The sequence below is a fragment of the Zingiber officinale genome, chromosome 7A, assembly GCF_018446385.1.
Source record: "Zingiber officinale cultivar Zhangliang chromosome 7A, Zo_v1.1, whole genome shotgun sequence".
NCBI classification, from domain to species: Eukaryota; Viridiplantae; Streptophyta; class Magnoliopsida; order Zingiberales; family Zingiberaceae; genus Zingiber; species Zingiber officinale.
The window spans coordinates 4105510-4112348 of NC_055998.1; positions in this window are offsets into that span (position 1 = coordinate 4105510).

The window sequence follows — 6839 nt, forward strand, 5'->3', positions numbered from 1 at the left end:
TTCTATCCGAAAATCCTAAGTCGAACCGACACCTACTGTTCCCTGACTGGGGAACGCGTCCTCACCTACTCCACTCAGGAGAGTTTACCTGTTTGTTAGTTTGATCCTCCAGATTAGCTGGACTTTTGCTCAGTGTTTGAATCTTCAGGACTTTCTGCTAGACGTTGCTCCACGACCCGCCTAGTCTTCCACCCAGTTCGCGACACCAAGATTTTAACCTAGATTCCTTGACTCTAGGATTTTTGCCCCAAGCCTTCGACCCGCCAAGACTTTCCGCCGAGGGTTACCACCCCCTAGGGTTTTTCCTTTGCCTAACCGCAGCTAGAACTTTTCCTCACCTAGGGTTACCACCCCCTAAGACCTAGGGTTACCGCCCCCTAGGGTTTTCCACCTGCCTAACCACAACTAGGACTTTTGTCTAAGTACACTTAGGACTTTCCTGCAAACTCATTCAAACATGTTACACCACAAATAATCTTAACTTTGAACCCTTTACCATTATCAAAACTCAGGTTCGATCGTCGGATGCTTCCTGCACCAACAGGACAATCAATTAGAAGTTACCAAATCAATTGGTATGACTCACCAATCAATTAGATCGATAAAAAAAGTCATTCTGTAGGTGTTTGAACGATCATCTAATATGACAACCAATTAAGGGTAAGCCTAATTGATTAGATGCGTCAAGATAACCTTAAAAAAAGGATTTTGTGATGATTTAAAGGGATAATAGTTCACACTAATTCTTGAGTTTTCGGTAATAAGTGTTACTGCACTTTCCAAGCATCAAGAGACTAACCAAATTAAGAAAAAAAAAACAAGCAAAGCAAGGTTCATATTGTAAAGTCATTTTCGATTTCCTTTGTAACCTAGTTTACGTTTCCTGTTTATATTACTCGTGCTTGAGCTTGTATAAGGCTTCTTTACCTCCTGAAAGGAGGTTTTCATAGTGCATCTGTGAGAGTGAGGAGTAGACTCTTAGATTAATCACCTCAAGGAGGTGGATACCTGTTGGTTGCTACTCGGAAAGCCTAGAGGTTCCACTGTACAAAAATTTTGTACAAAGGTCTGAACCTTTTCCTAGCTACCATGTGTTCTTTTAAATTAAATTTTGGATCGCCTGCGGAACTTAACACGTTTGATCCAAAACTTAATCTAGTCGTTCTTTTAGGTTTTGACTTGGGTCTCCTGCGGAACTTAACACATTCGACCCAAATCACCTTAAGTTATTAATTCCATTAAATATTAATTTCCATAATTGGTTCCTAGTACTGACGTGGCGAGGCACACGGCCTTCTTGGATATGGGAACAACCACCACCGACTAGACAAAACCTTTTATGGAAAGCTAATATTTAATTTCCTAAAATAACTTTAGGTTAACCGAAAAGAACAATCAAATCACAAGGGAAAGAAAAACAAAAGAACACTATATCGAAAACAAATTCGAAACTCTAGAATCGTATGCCTCTTGTATTTAGTATTATTTCCAAAAATAACTAGTATGATGCGGAAAGAAAAAATACTAGTTATACCTTCTAGAAAGACCTCTTGATCTTCTACCGTATTCCTCTTCTAACCTCGAACGTTGTGTGGGCAACGATCTTCCGAGATGAGAACCACCAAGCACCTTCTTCTTCCTTCTAGGTTTCGGCCACCAAAATTCTCCAAGAGAAGTAGAGGTCCGACCACCACCACCAAGCTCCAAGGGATGCAAGAAACAAAACCTCCTTTCTCTCTTTCTTCTCCTAGCTAGAACCGGCCACCATCAAGAGCTCCAAGAGGGATTGCCGCCGGCCACAAGAAGAAGAGAAGAGAAAGAAGCTAGGGCCGGCCACCAAGGAGGAAAAGAGAGGAAGAATAGAATAGAGTTGTTCACCATGAAGCCTTCTCTACCCCCTCTTTTATAATCCTTGGTCTTGGCAAATAAGGAAATTTAATTAAAAACTTCCTTAATTATTTTGCCATGAAAAAGAAAATTTTATTTAATTAAAAATAATTTCCTTTTACAAATACAATGGCCGGCCACCTTAAATCAAGGAAATTTTAATTCACACAAGCATTAAAACTTCCTAATTTACTTTCGGAAATTTAAAAATTTCTCAAATAATTTTTCCCTTCATGGTGGTTAATAAAAAGGAAATTTTATAAATTAAAATATTTCTTTTAAACATTTGGATAAAAAGAAAGTTATCTCTAAAAATTAAAATCTCTTTTAATCTACAAATAAGGAAAGATATCAAATCTTTTCTTAATCTTTTGTAGAAACTTATAAAATAGAATATTTAATTTTAAACTCTCTTTTAAATCATGAACATGATTAAAATTGAAAGTTTTCTTAAAATTTAAAATCCTCCTTTAATCAACAAATAAGGAAAGATTTCAAATTTTAAACTCTCTTTTAAACATGTAGATGATTTACAAATAAGGAAAGTTTTTACCAAAAATTAAAACCATCCTTTTAATCTACAGATAAGGAAAGAGATTAATCTCTTCTCTTAATCTTTTGTAGAAAGTTATAAAAGGAAATTTTAATTTTTAAACTCTCTTTAAAATCATGATATCCACATAAGAAATAATTTTAATAAAAATCCTTTTTAATATTCTAGTGGCGGCCACCTAAGCTTGGGACCCAAGCTTTGGCCTCTACAGCTCATCCACTTGGACTTGGCGGCCCTAGCTTGGGTTCCAAGCTAGCTTGGCCGGCCCCATTGGATGGGTAAGAAGGTGGGTATGCGGTGGGTATAAATCTCTATATACTAGAGGCTACGATAGGGACCGAGAGGAGGAATTGATTTTGGTCTCCCGATGAAATTAAGCATCCCGTGTTCGCCCCGAACACACAACTTAATTTCATCAATAATAATTCATTCCACTAAAGAACTATTATTGAACTACCGCACCAATCCCAAATTACATTTTGGGCTCCTTCTTATTATGAGTGTGTTAGTCTCCCTGTGTTTAAGATAACAAATGTCCACTAATTAAGTAAGTTACTGACAACTCACTTAATTAATATCTAGCTCCAAGAGTAGTACCACTCAACTTCATCGTCATGTCGGAGTAAGTCCACCTGCAGGGTTTAACATGACAATCCTTATGAGCTCCTCTTGGGGACATTCTCAACCTAGTATCTCTAGGACACAGTTTCCTTCTATAATCAACAACACACACTATAAGTGATATCATTTCCCAACTTATCGGACTTATTGATTCATCGAACTAAATCTCACCCATTGATAAATTAAAGAAATAAATATCAAATATATGTGCTTGTTATTATATTAGGATTAAGAGCACACACTTCCATAATAACTGAGGTCTTTGTTTCTTTATAAAGTCAGTATAAAAGAAACGACCTCTAATGGTCCTACTCAATACACTCTAAGTGTACTAGTGTAATTATATAGTTAAGATAAACTAATACCTAATTACACTACGACCTTCCAATGGTTTGTTCCTTTCCATTATGGTCGTGAGCTACTGTTTATAATTTATAAGGTACTGATAACATGATCTTCTGTGTGTGACACCACACACCATGTTATCTACAATATAAATTAATTGAACAACTACATTTATCATAAATGTAGACATTTGACCAATGTGATTCTTATTTCTAGATAAATGTTTATACCAAAAGCTAGGCTTTTAGTATACACTCTAACAATACCAAATAAAATAAAGATATTAACATTGTAGAGTATTCGCTTCAAGTTTTTGCTATAATTCGTCATCAAAGAAGTGAATGAAGCTATTCACCCCCTTCCCCTCCTAGCACTTCGGGGCACTTCAAAAATTTGCAGCACTTGGAATGGTATCGAGTAGAGTTCTCTAGATCCATCAATGAATTTTACCGAAACTGTAACGACCACCCTTCTTACTACTACTACTACTACTACCTACGAGTGACCGTTACTTAACTACTAACTCTACTTAACTACTAACTCTACTTAACCGGTATGATTAAAATCACAAGGAAACCCTATCGAAAAATTTCGGCAGAGTCTCCCTTGTACCGGTGACCTTAAACTAACATACATACATGATATACATAGCCACAGGCGGCTGGAACATGTAATAGAATCTCACGCAGTTTAATAAATCCAAAACAAAAGGGAACAACACCAGAAATCATCACACAAGATTACAATTCTTCTACGATGTCCTAATCACATCAAAATAACAAATACTATCTCAAATACTCCTAACATAGCAAAAGACAATGAAAACTAAAATAAAACTTCTTTCCTAGTCTCAAGGCTTCCATAGTCCTGGCATCACACATCCTTTGAACACCTCCTTGTCGCCTTCCTTTCTATATCTTTTTCCTTTCCTGTATCTGCAGTAAGAGGAAATGCAATCTATAAGCAAAATTTACTTAGTAAGCGCTATCTAACTCACAAAATCACGAATGTGCATGTATACGAAAAGAACTAGAAACTATATACTCTAAAAAGAAATAAAGCATAAACATAACTGCTCATGTCAAACTAATAGCAAAGAAAAGCTAAGGAATCTACTCATGTAATTCTAATAGCTAATCATGCTGCTTATCTAACAGGTAAACATGAAAAACTACTCATCTACTAGATAAACATTGTAGAATAAAGAACTAAACTTTCTGATTTTTAGAACTATATGAAACTTATTTCATTTGTTCCAAACTTAATCTTTAATACTTTATGTTTATGTAAAACTCATTTTACTTGTTCAAAAACTTATACTTATAATACTTCAAAATAATAATCAACTTCTTCTTGGGCCCGACAACTGTACTTGCTTTTACTTTTGTAACAACCCGACCGATTTGGCGGCCCATTTGGCGACCCTCGGGTCGTCGACCGTCGGCCGTGCCGTTACTACTAGGTTATCTAAACCTAGGGACGACTATGGGAGTCCAACCCAAGGACAACTGAGAGTCCAGTACAGTGACACTGATAAAAGTAAAATACTTGTTATCTTTTAATACTTCTAATATATAATGCCTCAGCATTTTCTTTAGCACCTTGTGTGCCAAAATCCCTAAAGTCTTGACTTTGAGATCTACTTAAAGCCTTGGCCTTTTTCTTTATTTTCTTTATCTTTCTTATACTTGTTAATTAAATTTAAAATTTAAATTTTTATAATTATTAATTTCATAATTAATTAAATTGATATTTTCATAATTATTATTTTCAAATTTATTTAACTTTGAATTTTTATTTAAATTAAATGAGTTTGAATTAGTTAGATTTGTCTTATCAAATTTGAATTTATCTTGATTAAAAGATTTGTTAAGATTATGATTAATTTTATGTTGATCTATATTTCATTGATTATCTTTATTATTTAGATTTGAATTTTTTAAATTAGTATTTTTATTAATTATATTTAATTGTAAATTATGAGAATTATTTGAAAATTTTAAATCTACCTTGCCATATAAATTTCTTTCTAGTTTCTTACATGAAAAATCTAAGGGTATTTTTGGAAACCATATCATCATATAAATTTATAAATATATTTTGAAATGTATTACGACGATAAAAAAAATTAGATTTGTATGAAATATAAAATTATTAACTTTTTTTGTAATTTTCCTTGTTAGGCAATTGATAATTCTTGTAGTGTTCGAACTCTTGGAACTTGAAGCATCCCATAGAACTCCTAACAATGGTTTCTCCTTTGCCGCCAATGGTATCGTTCAATTCTTATGAGTAGGGTACTTATTTTTAGAGCGCCCTCTCTCCCTGCACTTGAAGCATATAATATGTAATTTAAAATTTAACATTAAATAAAATTATCTTTTTATCCTTCTCCCCCTCTATTCGTGGTCTACTTGCTCCGTCGGCGGTTTGTCTAATCAGAGCCTCTTGCTCTGATATCAATTGTAGAATCGGTGGCATCAATAGAGGGGAGGGGTGAATATCGACTCGTAGCTTTTAGCTTCGATTTCGTTCGTTCTTTCTATCAAAGTGTTAGTCGCAGCGGAATATAATAAAAACTTAAAAGAAAGAATACTCACAGGATTTACTTGGTTCCCAACCCCTCACAGTCAGTACATCAAAGGCCTAATCACGAGAGATGCACATCCACTAGTGGTCTCCTTTTCAAAACTTTCTGAAGGTTGAGAAACTCATCTTACAGTTTACGATACAAGCACAAATAATAATAAATTAAGTGCAACTTGTAATAAACAAACCAAACAAAAATTATAGTCAATCCGAAAGTCTTGAGCGTAGCGCACCCCTTTGGAGCTTTCTCGATCGCAGAGCTGCGCAACGTCACATTTTGAGCGCAGAGATGAAGAGTAGGATGAAGAATTGGTGTCTTAAATATAAATCCTTTGTCTTCTTTTATAGAGTTGGATCAGATCCTTATCTGAATCAACTTTTATCTGGATGAAGTTATATCTAGATGAAACCTTATCTCTATCCACATTATCTAGCTTATCCTCATTCTGATCCAAATCATAAAGATAATCTTTTGCCACATCATCTTCTATGTCAATATTTCTGACAACTCAGCTAGACCAAACCCAGTTGGTCTACTGAACCGTTGATTCGGTCTCTTGAATCAGTTTAAGTTCGGTTCGAACCGAGTCAAGTCTGATTCACCCATTTGCATTTGTTTACTCTCTTTTTTACTTCCAGCTCTAGGTTCCTGTAAAATAACCATATAAATATAAACAAACAATTGAACATATATCTGTAAGTCTACCTAACCTACTATGTTTACCTTTTTCTTGGAGGTCCCTCCTCGAAGTCTACCACCTAAGGGTCAATCCCTTAAGATTAAGCCGCACTCCTATAAATCTACCCGACCTACTAAGCTTCACGCTTGGACTACATCCAAGAC